An 18279-nucleotide genomic window follows, 5' to 3' on the forward strand; every position below is an offset into this window, starting at 1 on the left:
GCTCCGTCAGTGAAAAAGATCACAAGCGCGTAGTTAAGCACTTTAAACGTGATCCGAGAAGTTCGGTCCGGGATGTCGCCAATAAGCTGAATTTATCAAGTTCATTCGTCCAGCGGACCAAGCAGCGGGAGGGCCTGCGTACATACAAGGTTCAGAAGGCTCCTAACCGCGACGAAAGGCAAAACATGGTGAGGAAGACGCGAGCCCGGACATGCTGTACACCGAAATGCTGACGAAGCCGCATTGCCTGGTAATGGACGATGAAACCTACGTCAAAGCGGACTTTCGTCAGCTGCCGGGCCTGTTGTTCTTCTCCGCAGAGGACAAATTCAGCGTTCCGGAGGAGATTCGCAAGCAGAAACTATCCAAGTTTGCCAAAAAGTACATGGTGTGGCAAGCGATCTGCTCTTGCGGAAAGCGGAGCGCCCCCTTCGTGATGACCGACACGGTAAACGGGCAGGTTTACCTTAAGGAGTGCCTACAGAAGCGCTTACTACCACTATTGAAGCAGCACGAGGGCCCGACCATCTTCTGGCCGGATCTCGCTTCGTGCCACTATTCAAAGGACGTGTTGGAGTGGTTCGAAGCCAACGGGGTCACCTTCGTGCCAAAGGAAATGAACCCGCCCAACGCGCCGGAGCTTCGCCCAATAGAGAAATATTGGGCGATTATGAAGCAGGCCCTCCGGAAGAACCCAAAAGTTGTCAAATCGGAGGCGTACTTCAAGAGAAAATGGATTTCTGTTAAAAAAAACTACAACCTGACGTTGTACAGAACCTTATGGACGGGATAAAGAGGAAGGTGCGAGCATACGGGCTTGGGCTCGAAGTATGAATAAAAAGAAAATGCCAAAAGTTGTTCAATAGTTTTTATTTTACTGTCTAAAATTTTTAAAAGGATCGGTCTACTGGGCGAATTTCTACAGCGTTTTTTCCGTGATGCAATTTGATGTGACACACCCTTTATGAGGGATTTGACGTTTTAGTCGTACCCTTGGTTGAGCCCCGAATTGTTCGTGCTACGCTTTCCACAGTTTCATCAATATCACTGACAACTGAAGTGCAACGTTAGTCACTTGCTATTCGGGACATCGAAGCTGAGTTTGACAGCCAGTTTGGTGGTTGTGGAGCTTCCGATATTCACTGCAAGGGTTCCTCAATGCCGGTAGTATAAGCCTACAGTTAAATCACCCGATACAGAGAGGAAATATTAAGTGTGGCTTACCTATTCGACCGTTGTCTGCTGAAGGAGGAAATCATGTGACATGTGTGCTACTACTGCTGCTATGATATAACACCAACATCACTGTTATACTGTCAGCTGCGAGGGGTAGGGCATTGTGCATTCAATCTCTCTTCTACGCACCTCACATCTTCCTTCTTCCTTCTTCTTTTTGTGTTGTTTTTCTTTATTTTTATCTTTTGTCTGTCATTCCATTTCTTTTTTTTCAATCTACGATACGAAATACTCAAAAAAATGTTATAACAAATATTCAGCTGCGTGAATTTCCTCTGATTACAGTCCTCACGGTCAATTTTGACCTGGATACTCTATCTATCACTAATACAGTTTGCCACATGTCCACATATTCTATAGGTTTGGAAATAAAAAAAAATGACGACAATCTGTCTAGGTGACATCTGTGTACTCAACACGCAGCGATAGAAACAAGTACTGCACGCATTCAATAACAAACCAACTGTCAAAATTCATTAATATCATTAATAAAGGGTGTGTCACATCAAATTGCATCACGGAAAAAACGCTGTACAAATTCGCCCAGTAGACCGATCCTTTTGAAAATTTTAGACAGTAAAATAAAAAATATTAAACAACTTTTGGCATTTTCTTTTTATTCATACTTCGAGCCCAAGCCCGTATGCTCGCACCTTCCTCTTTACCCCGTCCATAAGGTTCTGTACAACGTCAGGTTGTAGTTTTTTTTTTGAACAGAAATCCATTTTCTCTTGAAGTCCGCCTCCGATTTGACAACTTTTGGGTTCTTCCGGAGGGCCTGCTTCATAATCGCCCAATATTTTTCTATTGGGCGAAGCTCCGACGCGTTGGGCGGGTTCATTTCCTTTGGCACGAAGGTGACCCCGTTGGCTTCGTACCACTCCAACACGTCCTTTGAATAGTGGCACGAAGCGAGATCCGGCCAGAAGATGGTCGGGCCCTCGTGCTGCTTCAATAGTGGTAGTAAGCGCTTCTGTAGGCACTCCTTAAGGTAAACCTGCCCGTTTACCGTGCCGGTTATCACGAAGAGGGCGCTCCGCTTTCCGCAAGAGCAGATCGATTGCCACACCATGTACTTTTTGGCAAACTTGGACAGTTTCTGCTTGCGAATCTCCTCCGGAACGCTGAATTTGTCCTCTGCGGAGAAGAACAACAGGCCCGGCAGCTGACGAAAGTCCGCTTTGACGTAGGTTTCGTCGTCCATTACCAGGCAATGCGGCTTCGTCAGCATTTCGGTGTACAGCTTCCGGGCTCGCGTCTTCCCCACCATGTTTTGCCTTTCGTCGCGGTTAGGAGCCTTCTGAACCTTGTATGTACGCAGGCCCTCCCGCTGCTTGGTCCGCTGGACGAATGAACTTGACAAATTCAGTTTATTGGCGACATCCCGGACCGAACTTCTCGGATCACGTCTAAACTGCTTAACTACGCGCTTGTGATCTTTTTCACTGACGGAGCATCCATTTTTGCCGTTCTTCGCCTTCCGGTCGATGGTTAGGTTCTCGAAGTATCGTTTTAGTACTCTGCTGACCGTGGATTGGACGATTCCCAGCATCTTACCGATGTCCCGATGTGACAACTCCGGATTCTCGAAATGAGTGCACAGGATTAATGCACGACGCTCTTTTTCGTTCGACGACATTTTTCCAAATTTACGAAAAATTGACAGTGAAGCATGGCCAACGTGATCTATACACTCTTATCTGAATATAAGCGAATTCCTAAAAATTAAATTTCTACAGCGTTTTTTCCGTGATGCAATTTGATGTGACACACCCTTTATACAAAAGCAAGTGCTTCAACAAACGGATTTTACCCTTAATGAAATGCTCAATGATGGTTCTGTAAAGTTTTGGCCGAAACTAACCAGCTTCCATTACAGAATAGTACTGTTTCCAGTACTACTTTTTCCGTGTACTCATTTCAACCTCTGTCGAAGGACATATTCTTCGTAGAATATAGAGGAAAATGGATAAATTTTCTCGTGGCGGTTGATTATTATTGATATACTGAAGGATATACTGAATCTCGAGCACTATCAGTTGCAACCAAATACAAACAAATTGCAGACTCCAGCGACCGTAAATCGTAAACTGAACGTCGCAGATGTTGATGTTCGTTGACACATCAAGTGTCAGATTTCACGTCCAGTATCTACGAACAGGGTTTTGTTTCACCTGGTACCCCTGCAGTAAAGTTAGAGTGAGTTTAAGCCCTCTTGAACGAGAGTACACTGGAGAAAAAGTTTAGTAAAGGCAGCTACCAAATCTTTAGTAGTCAAAATATTGGTAAAATATACAAATTTTTTGTATATATTACCAAAATCTTGTAAAATCAATGTCAGATGCAATGAACATCACTACTAAAGCTTCGTACATTTTACTTCATACCATTAGTATCCTTGTTTTTTGTCATACCTAGCATCTGTGATGTGCGCACTTTGCAATCGCCATTTCCTTTTTGGAAACGGAGGTAAGCATTTTGCTCTCGTTTTAAGTTTACCTGTAAATAATCTCTTTTCTGGTTCTGTTTTAGCTTCTTACCCTACAAAAATCAGCCGAAGTGGCAACGACAAGGAATAATGGTACAATAAAAGGCATTACCAATCAGTACATATATTTCAAAATATATTATTGCAAGAATAACAATTATTTTCTCCATAGATGTTGTAATTCCAATCAGTTCTGTGGAGAAATTTAACGTTGCTTTCAAGGCAGGCCAGGAGATCATGGTTTTAAAATCGCTGTAAGGAATATACGTGGTTGCGAAAGGTGAAATGGTATATGTCGCTACAGGCGGAAAAAGAGCAAGTTTTTCTTCTACAGCGACGAAAGCGTCTCCTGTTGCCGCAACAAGAGGATTCAAGTCTATCTAACTCATGCAAATCAACGTTTACTGTATGTAGAATAAGTTATAAGTAATATGTACTAATTATGTAGAATAATACCATATATAATAAAATATAATAGAATAAAAATTTAAAAAAAATATCCATATCCCTGATGTGTCCCAATTGAGTCAATATTGATCCAACATTGGACCAACAAACCGTAGTTCAGCGAGACATTTGCGCCTACTAATTTTTTTTTCGTAGAATGTACCAATGATTAGTAGGGTAGAAAATAACTAGAGAATTGGTAACATGTACTAAAAAATTGGTTATATTTACTAAATATTCCTCTCAGTGTAGACGAACGTTTCATTGTTCTCTGATATCAAACAATTTAAAAAATCGGACATCACTAGCCGAACATCGTTCCACATATGCTTCGGTCCAGCCATCGTTTGATCTCATCAATTCACTGTCGGGATGTTTGTTCTTTTGTTGACACAACAAATGTCCCAGAGTGGCACATTATTCGTATGGAAATGGTCCAATTAGGTTAGCGTGAAACTGTGAAACAATTTTATTGGTTCAATCAGGGCTCTCGGTCGATCACGATCGGGAAGTGACTTTGCGTTTCGATTCGATGGATTCTGATCGCTCACTCGCACTCACCTAGCGATTGCCGTCCCGGAAGAACCGTTACGTAAGATCGCTCGCTCACACGAGAGTGGCAAACAATGGTGCGCGACATCGAGCATCATCCCACCGATGGGAACCGCCATAAATTGATTGGGATCGATTCGAAACATCGCAATTGAACTCTCTCAGGCAAACGATGTTCGCGGGGTCCGGCCCAGCATCGGAAGTCGGTTCTCAATTGAGTTGCTGTTCGTATGTGACGACACCGGGTCAGCTAATTGGATCATCTGTGCGCGTGTGTGTATGTGGGAGTGGGTTTCGTCTATAAATAGCGGTGATCAATGGCATTGATCAGTTGTAAATCTCCGAAAAAAAAATTGTGTCACCTGCGCTGGCCATTGTCAGCGGCCATTCTGACATGACACAGGCAGACACACATTCACAATACGACGGACTTTATTTTGATCGCACATTTTAATGGATAATAATAGCAATCATAACAAATGTGACATAGTTTATTCCAGTCGGTGGCGAGCAGAGATTCTCCGCTGGGTTTGATCGCGACTAGTTTAAGCCTCCAGCGGATGGTTGAAATTCGCGAACTTCTGAGAGAGTGTGTGTGTGCGTGTATGTGCGGGATGAGCTTTCGCGTTAATATGTGCACAAAAGCGTGACAGCAACTAGCGAGGGAGAAGAAAAAAGACAACAACAAACAAACAAACCTAGAGTCAGGCCTAGATTTAGCGGCGATCGGTCATTGAGAGCGGTGCGAAGCGGTGTTTGTGAGTTATGGTTCTGATTATGATTAAATAACTACCGGATACATCCTTCCTGCCCCGATGGTCGCAGAATAGTCACGCGAACTATGTACGTAAAGAACCCATTCGATCGACGACGGAAAGCGGCAGGATGACATGGCGATCCCAGGAAATGCATTCGATCACTGTTTCCCACAGGGTCAGATTACCCCCCGAGGCAAACCTTCCAATTAATTCAAATTAGACGATTAAAAATGCAACGGTCAAAAGGGTGCGAACCCATGTGGGAAAGTTCATTCCGCGTTTACGGAAGTTAGTCCTACCGCAACTTGTGAATGGAAAAAGCAGGAAGCCATTGTGTCCCGGACCCCGCAAACAAACGATCAATCTTGAATCGGGGAAACAAGTGCACCAGTAATGGAAACGAATGGGTGAATTGGACAGGATCTCCCCCGCATACATACATACTAATAAGCGTGCGAATTGGACCGGTCGGGTTGCTCTCCCGCTTCTTCCTGGCCCTTAACTCATTCGGATCGTCTGACTTGGTAACATTTCTGTCCCGAAAGGAAGTGGTGCGGCACACAAACCGAAACGAGGACAACTCAAAACGAAGGCAATTGAGTTTTCTTCCTCCCGCTTCGAAACATTCGATTAATACGAAGTTCCACAGAGATACGATCTAGAGTGGGGTGGGCTCTCCTAAAACATTTCCAACCGTGTATTTACAGTAGGGTCGGAACGGCCTCGAGTGCGCGCTGCAATTGGCAGCACTTGCACGAGACCAGAACAAAAAAAAAACACGATGACAGTAAATATGATGAGCGGAACGAGTGGCAGTAAAAAAGCGAGAAAAAAACGCACGAAAATAATATCAGCCACTATCTGCTGGTCGGTCATCTCGGTCTGATGATGATGGTGCCCATCCACACAGCATGCATGCAGCATGCAGTTCGATGTGTATGTCGGTACTACGACAAGCTGACGATCCATCCGAACAACGGACTGTGGTGCGTTATAAATTCTAATTGACCCTAAACTAAATCTTCCGGTCGGTCGGCCGGTTGGCCGGTCGAGCAAACTGCCCGCTGCACCCTAGCAAGCTAGCAAGCGAGTTTTTTGTTGTTGTGTAAATGCTGACTTCAAATCCAATTCCCCCTGCCGAAGCTGCGCTCAAAAAATGAGAGTTGTCTCGCGTCTGCTATAATATTATGGCAGAACGGTCCGTTGCGATTGTTTTTGCAACGAACCTCCCCACGAACGACGAGAGGTGGTTTTCGAGCTATCAATTAGAACGTGAATTAAGTGGGCTCTTGGGTTTCTTGGGCTGAAACGGTTTCGCTCGGGTTAGCCTCAGTTCCGAGGAAAGTCAATATTGTACCAATCGCGTCCACACAAGTAAGTCGGTGGTGGCGTGAGCAAAGTGTGGCGATTATAGCTTTCCGCACGCGTGGTTTTGTACCGGTGGGTTGGCGTTAGAGGGCTTGTGACGAACACCGTTTACCTAGGATCCCTTTTAGATTTTCTATTTCGAAAACAATTCTTTGTGTATTTTTGTAAGATTTAAAAATGCTTCAAAAGCTTAGCCTGTTTAAAGGCGGACACGGAAGAAAGTCGAAGGGGTATTGTTCACCTGAAGCGTTGAAGAGAGAGGCTGATCACAAGCTTTTGAATTTCTGCTATCTCTCTATAATTTTAGTGGTATTGTACTAGTACAGTGATTCGCCTCTAATTGAACATACAGAGGCACCACTCAGTGTCGTATTGGAGACGATTGTGATCTGTAATCGGACGGTTCCCGGAATAAATCGCCGCAGTAAACAATTACAACAGAAACAACCACTCAGAGAAAGTGTAGTAGGGTAGAAATATTGTTGCACGGTATTGTATTTGAAAACGAAAAATTAACCGAGCAAACGTAATGCACCAGTCAAACGTATGCCGTCCGAATTGCTAATGGATCGTATCCTATGTTTCAAACTAACCGAGCAATCAATGTAACACAGGTTTGCGTGCGAGACACCGCCGTTTACTGTGGCGATTAATTCCGGTCGCGGTAATTGGACATATCAACAAACACAACACAATGAAAAAAAAAACAAGTTAAAACAGAAAAATCATTGATAATCTAACAAATAACCATCAGAAAAGTGTGCAAAATACATAATCAGTGTGAAATTGTTAAACTTACAAAGCTAAGAAAAATCCTCGGTTGAAAACTACCGAATGCCTTTGGTAATGCAAACATATGTGCAGGGTTTTCCATTTCGGGCTTCCGAAAGTATACAGCCCTGCGCTGACAACCGTTTGACATAGCTGTCAACCAAAGCGTCATATCGTTAGTTGAATGTCTGCCATTTTACAATATGGATCGTTTTAGCATCGCACAACGTGTTAATTTTTTTAAATTATACTATAAAAAAGATGAAAAACCGGCAAATGTTTTTCAAGCATTACGGACGGATTTTGGTCGTCATGGACGGCCCACAGAGCACACAATCGCTAATGTAGTGCGTGAATTCGAACAAACTGGATCCGTAGCGGATATTGTGAAACCTGTGCATCATCGTAATGTGCGTTCGGCCGAAAATATTGCTGCTGTTGCTGCCAGTGTGGAGGATGACCCGAATGTTTCGATTCCACGGCGTGCTCAGCAATTGGGCTTGTCAAACACATCATTGTGGCGAATTTTGCATTTGGACTTGCACCTACATCCATATAAAGTCCAACTGGTACAAAAATTAGAGCGTGGTGACCATGGAATGCGTCGGGCATACGTCGATTGTGTGAACGAACAACAGCAGCAAAATGCTGAATTTTCGCATCAAATTTTCTTCAGCGATGAGGCACATTTTTCGAGCTCGGTGGCTATGTGAACACCCACAATTTCCGTATATGGGGCTCAGAAAATCCACACGTGATTGTTGAGAGGCCATTGCATCCGCCAAAAGTCAATGTTTGGTGCGCATTATGGTCTGGTGGAGTCATCGGGCCGTATTTCTTTGAAAATGAGAACGGCGAGACGGTAACTGTGAATGGTGAGCGCTATGGCCGCATGTTAACCGATTTTTTTTTGCAAATTGAAGATATGGATACGGATGACATGTGGTTTCAGCAGGACGGCGCCACGTGCCACACAACACGACCGAACATGGCCATATTGCGAACGAAATTGGAGGGACGCATAATGTCCAGATCATGCGATTTGAACCTGCTAGACTTTTTTTTTTATGCGAAAGACCGTGTCTATGTCAACTCTCCGAAAACTCTTGAACATTTGAAAGACAACATTCGTGAAGTTATGACCGAGATATCGCCTCATATGTGCCGAAAAGTCATCGAAAATTACCTGTTCTAGAGCAAGGTGTGCGAGGAAGCCCTAGGTGGACATTTGAATGATGTTGTATTTCACACATAATGGCATAAACCAAACTTCAGTTTGAAATAAAAGTTTCATCGGAATTCGAATTCTAAGTGTGTTTTATTTCAATTTACTTTCGGAATTTAAAGTTGGAAAACCCTGTAGAATGTACATATTTTTTCTACAGTTGGTAAACTGTCCCACATCCCTACCAGAGGTTAGTATTTTTTACTTGATGACATAAGTAAACTTGAATGCTGTCATATCTGAAGACTTGTGAGAGAAGCACGCATTAACCATTATTATTGTTGCCATAAGGCAATACGGAGGTAAGAATTTTAATATAATTCTAATACCTGCATTTTCACTGGGAAAATCTAGCCAAATTGGTCTTACGAATCATGGTTCCGCTTGACATATATGTTTATTGGTAAGGTAGGAACAGTCTAAAGATTAGTAGCATTTACCAAAAAAAATCGTTATATTTACTAATTATTTCTCTCAGTGTAGAAATTTGCACAAGGAACATTTACAAAAATGTCCAATAAGAGGATCAAATGTTCAATTATTCGGGTCGCATTACATGTCTGTCCAATCAGCTAGATGTCGAATGAGCGACGAATCCCTCTACTATATTTGAAGATAAACGTTTTGCGTATAGAAAAGATGCAACGTTTGTAACGTAAAAAGCTGTATTGGATAGAGTTCACACACCGTTACCAACAAAACACAGTATACTTTCAAGATAGAGTGATTTTTACATATTGGCCCACCTCAGGATATACAGGTCGGACTCGATTATCCGAAGTATTGTTTTTTTTCGCTCCGGATAATCGAATCCTCCGGATAATCGAGTCATACAAAAAAAAACAATTTTCTCTCGGTAAACATAATATAATTATGATTTGCACTTATTTATTAAACAGTTTTATCTAGGTTGACCCGTTTGTATGTTTGTGACTTTGTAACTTTGTAACTTTGTCTGTAGCGCTGCACCACATTAATGGAAATTTAACCCCCTTCCTGTTGACCGATTGATCTGAAATTTAGAACACATCTTTACCTCTGGAGTCATTATAAAACTGCGTATTCCATGATCTTGAAAATTCAAGATGGCGGCCGCTACAAAATGGCGGACTATGTACATATTTTCTCAAAATCCCATCAATATGGGTTTTCCCGAAACCACATCAATATGGGTATCGAATGGGAGGGCTTGACCAGTAGAACACAATTATTTATGGAAAATGTAAATCAAAGATGGCGACCGCTACAAAATGACGGATTACATATTTTCTCAGAACCGCTTCAATGTATCAGATGAAAGGGATCGACTAGTTGAATACAGTTATTTATGAAAAATGCAAATCCAAATTGGCCGTCGCCACAAAATGGCGCCATGTATATTTTTTTTCAAAAACTTCAATATGGGTATCAAAACATCATGAAATAATGAAAAATCAAATTTCAAGATGGCCGCAGTCCCCAAACAACTAATTATGTTTTTAAATGATTTCATTCAGCTTGACCTGTTTGTATGTATGTTTGAAAGTTTGTAGGGTTATACCACATTAATAGAAAATTGACCCCGTTACTGTTGACTGATTGATCTGGAATTTGGAAGACACCTTTAATTCTACCGTCATTATAAAAACTCCGTATTCCATGATCTTGAAAAATTCAATTTGGCTTTCGCTAAAAAATGGCTGAATGACTTAACTTGGAGAACACATTTTTTAGTGGCGACCAAATTCAAATCGCATGATCTGGACGGCCAATTGGCATCACCAAAACGCGAAATTATGCGTCCCTCCAATTTCGTTCGCAATATGGCCATGTTCGGTCGTGTTGTGTGGCACGTGGCGCCGTCCTGCTGAAACCACATGTCATCCGTATCCATATCTTCAATTTGTGGCCCAAAAAATTCGGTTAACATGCGGCCATAGCGCTCACCATTCACAGTTACCGTCTCGCCGTCCTCATTTTCAAAGAAATACGGCCCGATGACTCCACCAGACCATAATGCGCACCAAACAGTGACTTTTGGCGGATGCAATGGCCTCTCAACAATCACGTGTGGATTTTCTGAGCCCCATATACGGAAATTTTGGGTGTTCACATAGCCACCGAGCTCGGAATGTGCCTCATCGCTGAAGAAAATTTGATGCGAAAATTCAGTATTTTGCTGCTGTTGTTCGTTCACCCAATCGACGTATGCCCGACGCATTCCATGTCGCCATGTGTTTGACAAGCCCAATTGCTGAGCACGCCGTGGAATCGAAACATTCGGGTCATCCTCCACACTGGCAGCAACAGCAGCAATATTTTCGGCCGAACGCACATTACGATGATGCACAGGTCTCACAATATCCGCTACGGATCCAGTTTGTTCGAATTTACGCACTACATTAGCGATTGTGTGCTCTGTGGGCCGTCCATGACGACCAAAATCCGTCCTTAATGCTCGAAAAACATTTGCCGGTTTTTCATCATTTTTATAGTATAATTTAAAAAAATTAACACGTTGTGCGATGCTAAAACGATCCATATTGTAAAATGGCAGACATTCAACTAGCGATATGACGCTTTGGTTGACAGCTATGTCAAACGGTTGTCAGCGCAGGGCTGTATACTTTCGGAAGCCCGAAATGGAAATAATCACTGATAAACATTAAAATTCAACGAATGCAGGAATCAAAACGTCAAAAGTAATTGAACGAAAATGTTGCCAACACAAATCGCGTGCGACTCGACATGCTCAGTTGAATCGAAAAAGTTGGTCCGACCTAAGTTGCCAGTTTCCTAGTGTGTATGCTCCCATTTGATTACACATGCTATCAACTTGTTTGACATATTCGTAAAGTTGCTTTCCAACTTAGGTTGCCTAGTGTGTAGATGGTCTTATAGCCAGAGACCATAGGATCAACTTTGCTAGAAACAACATGTTTCTAGAAAGCATTCCCGAGGAGTTAATTATTTTTCCCCGTTATGCGTTTTTTCTTACCACTGCGCGCGATGATGTTGTGAACTAAACCATCGTCTCTCCACGATGGCCAGGAATCCTAAGATCATCTTTGCTGAAGACACCATACTTCTAGAAAGCATCTCGAATAAGCTATTATTTTCCCCCGATTTGAGGGCTCATCAGCATCAAGATAAGAATGAAAGTTTATAACTCAATATAACAAACCAAGAAGAAAAATGATTAATAGGAAGTTAGAAGATGTAGTCCTACGTCTCTCCGGTTATGTTCACGACTTTATCCATTGGTCTTTTGACGTAGAACTACGTCTTTCATTAAGGGTGCCAAATCAGAAAATAGGTCACGTTCTTATGAAATAAAGTTAACGTTAATAACTATTTTTGTCGTGAACGGATTTTGGCGGTTTACATACTAAACGAATCGGAAATTCCGTAAGATTTGTTGATTATGCTATACATTAGAAACCCCTGGTTTGTAAATGGTTAAAATTCATGAAAACTTTAAGCGTTTCCATTTTCCCATACATTTGTTCTGTCCATTTGTGTGCTTTCCCGAACAGAGCTGTCAATAACGAGCAACTTATCGACGACCAACGGAGAGGAAATCGTAGGATTTAAAGTCTCCGTGAACAAAGGAAAAGTAGAAGAATGAAGGGGAATACTTGCCTAGAGTATAAACAGTGGAACTCGCTGGAGCCGATCTGGCGTAGTGGTAACATCCATACCTCTCACGCTGAAGATCACGAGTTCAATTCTCACTCCCAACATTCTTCCAAAAAAAATTGGAAGTAAAAAAAGTGTTGAAAGTCACTATAATACAGATATAAAAAAAAAAAAAGTGGAACTCGCTGCGGCAAACTTTCATTCGGCATCGGACTGTTGAGGAATTCAGTTCACTTAGCTTTCGCTGCGCTTCGATCTAAGATTGGACCCCACCAGCGGTAATCCAACTTGGATATCGTCGTTTGGTTTTTCTGTTCGTTTTTCGCGTTATTCGTATCGTGTGTTTTTCTTTCCGCGTCATAAATTGGACGCTTCGCGTAGTGTGTGATGAGCAAGAAGTAGAGGAAGGCAGACTCGAGGCCTGCAAAAAAACGAACGCATTGCCAGGGGCAATAAAATTTCGAGGCAAGCGTCATCCAATGATGCACGCGATGTTGGTGTAGTGAAAAGCACTCGCACTGAACTGACCCTTCGCGATTGTGACACCGCATCGAACAAAAGCGAAGAAGGCGATTTCGGCGCGTCGGTCGCTGGTGGTGAAGGCGGTCGCTCTTGACAAACTCATCAGCGAATTCGCATCGATGGGTGTTACAGCAGAGTACAAGCTGTGTGGCATATTTCAGTATTTTTCCAAGCAGTTAACATTGTTTGTTTTCCGTCATCATAATGGCTTCGTTGGTGCCTTTGAGAATGCATCAATGCATTAAACTGACGTTATGGGGAAGCAGGCGTTAAGGTTGTGCGCCAAAAAATTATTTGGGGAATACCAAGCGTCTTGAATCATCTTACTGAAATGTTACAAGTTATGTGGGTGCGCGTGCCAGTCGCAGAACTGGCTTCAACTAGCATTGCGTTTGCGCTAATATTGATCATAATGAAGCATTGCTACTGTTTTCGAGGTTGTTATTAACAAATAGAGTTTATTTCGCTTGTTTAGTCACCAAGAAAGTAAATGTCCTTCTGGAATTTTGTATGTGATTACGTTTCGCTTGCCAGTAGCAAAACTTCCTCCACTAAGGGTGACAGCTGCGCTTCTCTTGAGCATGAGAAAGTAATGCAACTCTTTTCGAGGCCAGTAATATTAACAGAAGCGTTTCTTTTAAGAATAGCGCAAAATGATTAGAAGTGTTTATATTCCTAGTAGCTTCAAGTCACCAATGTATGGCTCTGTATGCATGCTATGGCGAACGCTTGTTTGGCGCTTGGTTTACGTTGTACGAACGATGCCTAGAGGTGCGATTCCTTTGAGGCAATACTAAATAACATGTAGCATGATATTTGATGCTTGCAAGTGTTGTCATTGTTGTTGTTTCCACGCGGTGCAAAACATATATTGATGTAGTTATGAGATGTGGAATAATGGTGCTGGTGCAACATGTATATGATCGACTGTAGCCGAGTCTATGTCAATTGCGAAAAAGGCTACCGGAATAGCGTTAGAGGTCAATTTTCAATGCATTGACATGAAAGAAATTGCGACATACGATCACCTAGTGTATTGTTTTGCGAGGGCAAGAGTGAATCATCAATCAACTATCGTCAACTGATTCTACAATGAAAAAACAGGAAGTGGGTTATATCTATGGTATAACCGCAAGGGTGACGTAGGACTATCGTTGATTTAGAGATCATTCGTATGAAGTTGAATCTGAATTCATTCTGAATGAATGAATATTTGGAGAACTTCGAAAACGAGAGCGTTACGTTGGAGGCACAAGGTTTTATGCATCCAATATTGGATACGGAAATATCCTACTGATGGGGAAGAATAATCTTCAGAAGCTATCCTGTTGATTGCGATTGATTGAAAAATCACAAAACCAAATGTATTTGGTCACAGTGTTACATGGATAGAAAACATTAAAATAAACTCTTTCACATGAATGTAATTTTCAATTCCCAGAGGAACTGGCAGATTATTTTCAGTAACGATTAGATATTTCCACATTTTCCTCGATACTGGAAGCCCACCAGTGGTTAATGCTAACTCGATAACCATCTGTTAATAGCACTTGATTGAAACATATTTGGTCACAGTGTTACATGGATAGAAAACATTCAAATAAACTCTTTCACATGAATGTATTTTTAAATTCCTAGAGGAACTGGCAGATTATTTTCCGGATCTTTCTCGATCCAAACGGAAATAATTCCGTGCGTGTATGTGTGTGTGTGGTTGCTTCGAGATCTTCCCGGGGAACCGTTTGTAGCATCACTCTCCTCCTGATGGATTCCCTTCTGGCCTAAGGTGCACAAACAGGCTCTTGGTGACACCGTTCGTCCACGCTTTCATGATAAATGAAGAGCTTCACCACAACAGCGACAACATGCTCCAATCGCTGTTCAATTAGAACTGAGTGGATTTCCGAGCGGCGCTCGCTTATATACCGATTGGTGATTTCAATAGCCTATTTTGAAAGCAAATTTAAGACTATTGAAACAAGTTTTTGGATCAGAAAGTAACAAGTATAGAACGCGTAGACATTTTATCTTTCGAATGAAGTGTTTATCATATCATTTCGTTCAGTTGTTCAGGAGCTATTAACACTCAAAATCTCGGTCTCCGGCGTAACGCTTTCGTTTTCGAAACTTTGATTTTACACCCCGGTATAGAAATGAAAGACGTAGTCCTACGTCAAAACCATTTCAGAGATTATTCTACTAAGCAGTTGTCTCTAAAATTTCACAGCATTATAGAATGATAATAACAAGCGACTTATATAAAATAACAGCGTAGTTCAACGTCAACAAATCATTCCTCGCTAACAACTTGATGGAGCTGGATGTGCTATTCATCACTCCTCAAGCATTGTTCTCGAAGTTTTTTTTTCTCTTCTCCCCAACGAGTTGGTTTTTTTTTTCTCGTGTGTTCTGTGGTGAATTAGTGCCCAAAGTGCCCAAAGCAGCCAGAACCGAGGAAGCAGCGCCTCTGCAGTGGTCTGGATCGGCGTCTGTAGTGGATCAATAACCATAACGGCATCGTCAACACGTGGTTGACGCTCAGTTGAGTACAACAATAACTTCTGCTATTGTGTTGTCTCCGTAGCGCGTGACTTTTGTGTCTCCCTTAATAGGGTAACAGAGCGCATATCGGAACAACAAATTTATGTGATTATTTTTATTTTATTTAAGTTTTTTTTTTTTTTACAAGTGAGATAAAAAAATTGTAAAGATAATAATCGTTCGTTCTAAGAATGGAGGAGGGTGGGGGTCTAGACATGGACATTTCAGACTCCCCCTCGCTTGCTCAAGCAGGGTGTAGTAAGTCCCTTAAACGGACTCCTATGCCCGAAGATTCTTCTTCTGGGGACGAGTCAACTCACACTACCAAGCCCCCCTCCAAAAAAAAGATTGCAAACCTTTCCCCTGATTCCTCTAATACTTCCACCCAATCATCGACATCCCTTCCCCCCTCTGATGTTACTGTCCCCACTCAAACCTTGTCCTCGAATTCCTCTCCTATTGTTTCCGCTCCCCGTGTCAGGGTTTATCCGGACGATGCGCCTGACGCTGGTCCTTGGGTTGTTTTTTTCCGGCCCAAACCTAATGGTAAAGCCTTGAGGGTCGTACAGATTATGACAGATCTGAAAAGATACACCTCTGTTTCGGAAATTTGCAAAGTAAGACCGAACAAACTGCGAGTTGTCGTGACTAACCGAAAGGACGCGAACGATATTGTTGCTGATAAGCATTTCATCCTCGAATATCGAGTTTTTATTCCCTCCCATAACGTAGAAATTGGGGGCGCTATATCTGAAACGGGTCTGACGTGCAAAACTATAGAAAGTATGGGAGTTGGCAGGTTCAAGAGGCTTCCTTCGATGGAAGTCAAAATCTTGGAATGTCGCCAACTTGGAAAAGTTACCCAGGAAGGAGTAGAAAAGAAATTTACGCCGTACGACTCGTTTCGAGTCACTTTTGCTGGTGCCGCCCTCCCTGACTACGTTATGGTGGACAAATTGAGGCTGCCGGTGCGACTCTTCGTGCCAAAGCCCATGACTTGCAACAAATGCAAGTCAGTTGGTCATACAGCAGCTTATTGCGCCAACAAGGAGCGCTGTGCCACATGCGGAGAGCAACATGAGGGGAAATCCTGCAGTGCGACTGAGCATAAGTGTCCATATTGCGGGGGATCCCCACACGTGCTCTCAGCTTGTGAAACTTACAAGAGTCGCTGGGATAAACAAAAGCGCTCTTTGAAGGAACGCTCGAAACGCACTTTCGCGGATATCTTAAAGGGCGCTTCCCCACTGGCTCAACAACAACCATTACCAACAAACAATGTCTTTGCTTCACTGCCAGTTGACGAATTGGAAGCGGATACAGCTAACGAGGGCACACCGTTTATTTTCAAAGGGAATTCCCGGCGCAAAAATGTGTCCACTCCCAAAGTTCAACGACAAGTCCCATCGGTGGTACCCCATGTTAGCTTGCCTAAAATATCGAGTGCAGCGGACAAGCAAAATCAGGTTCCTCCTGGCTTCCGTGGGAATAGTTCACCTTCGAACGACCCAGCACTCGAGGGGACATCAAAAACCCCAACTGTCCCTTTTTTTGCGTCCAGCTCAACTTCCCAATCGGGATTTATAAAGTTGTCTGACCTTTTGGATCAAATCTTCAAGTGTTTTAACGTTTCCGACTCCATCAGAACCATTGTCATTTCAATGCTTCCAGTATTAAAGACAATTTTGCAACAATTGATGCAAACATGGCCCCTCCTTGCAATGATTATCTCTCTTGATGTCTAATTTGAATAGAGAGGTCGGAGATATCACTGTTTTACAGTGGAATTGTCGTAGTCTTATCCCTAAATTGGATGCATTCAAATTTTTAATTCATAAGTTCAATTGTGATGTTTTTGCTCTGTCCGAAACTTGGCTTTCTTCGCGAGATGATCTCTCTTTCCACGATTTTAATATTATACGCTTGGACCGTGATGACAGATACGGAGGGGTGCTATTGGGGATCAATAAGTGCCACTCATTTTTCCGAATTGACCTTCCACCTATTGGAGGGATCGAAGCTGTTGCTTGTCATGCAAACATTAAAGGCAAAGACCTCTGTATTGTCAGCTTGTATTGGCCTCCGAGAGCTGCGGTTAGCCGCAAACAACTTGTTGACATGTGCTCACTCCTTCCTGAGCCACGATTGATCTTGGGAGACTTCAACTCTCACGGAACTGCCTGGGGGGAACAGTACGACGACAATCGTTCATTGTTGATATATGACCTTTGTAACAGCTTCAATATGACCGTTTTGAACACTGGGGAAACAACACGTGTGCCTAAACCTCCTGCTAACCCAAGTGCTCTTGACCTCTCGCTTTGCTCGAATTCACTATCGTTAGATTGCAAGTGGAATGTAATCCAGGATCCCAACGGTAGTGATCACTTGCCAATCAAAATTTCCATCACCATTGGGTCGAATTCTTCTGAATCTATAAACATGGCATATGACCTCACAAGACACATTGACTGGAAAAAATATGCGGACGCGATTACTCTAGCCATCAATTCCAGAGATGGTTTACCTCCATTGGAGGAGTATAACTTCCTTTCTCGTTTGATCCATGACAGCGCGGTTCGCGCTCAAACGAAACCCATCCCAGGTTCCACCATTCACCGAAGGCCTCCCAATCCATGGTGGGATAGCCAATGTTCAAAGCTTTATGTAGAAAAATCGAATGCATTTAAAGCTTTTCGGAAACGAGGAACCATTGACAATTTTCAAACGTATTTAGACCTTGAAAATCAATT

General features: G+C 42.6%; 1 protein-coding gene and 1 long non-coding RNA gene across 5 annotated transcripts in view; one reads left to right on the forward strand and one right to left on the reverse strand.

The window, feature by feature from the left end:
* LOC129779582 (uncharacterized) overlaps positions 1-3821 on the forward strand; it is a 32385-nt gene extending 28564 nt beyond the window's left edge. Inside the window, exons 2-3 of the long non-coding RNA XR_008743716.1 lie at positions 3655-3705; positions 3769-3821. This is a non-coding gene — a long non-coding RNA (uncharacterized LOC129779582). The remainder of the gene's footprint in view (positions 1-3654; positions 3706-3768) is intronic.
* LOC129779375 (proto-oncogene tyrosine-protein kinase ROS) overlaps positions 1-18279 on the reverse strand; it is a 135698-nt gene that overhangs the window by 62909 nt on the left and 54510 nt on the right. The gene's annotated exons all lie outside the window — the stretch shown is intronic.

This window comes from Toxorhynchites rutilus, chromosome 1, assembly GCF_029784135.1.
Source record: "Toxorhynchites rutilus septentrionalis strain SRP chromosome 1, ASM2978413v1, whole genome shotgun sequence".
Lineage (NCBI taxonomy): Eukaryota > Metazoa > Arthropoda > Insecta > Diptera > Culicidae > Toxorhynchites > Toxorhynchites rutilus.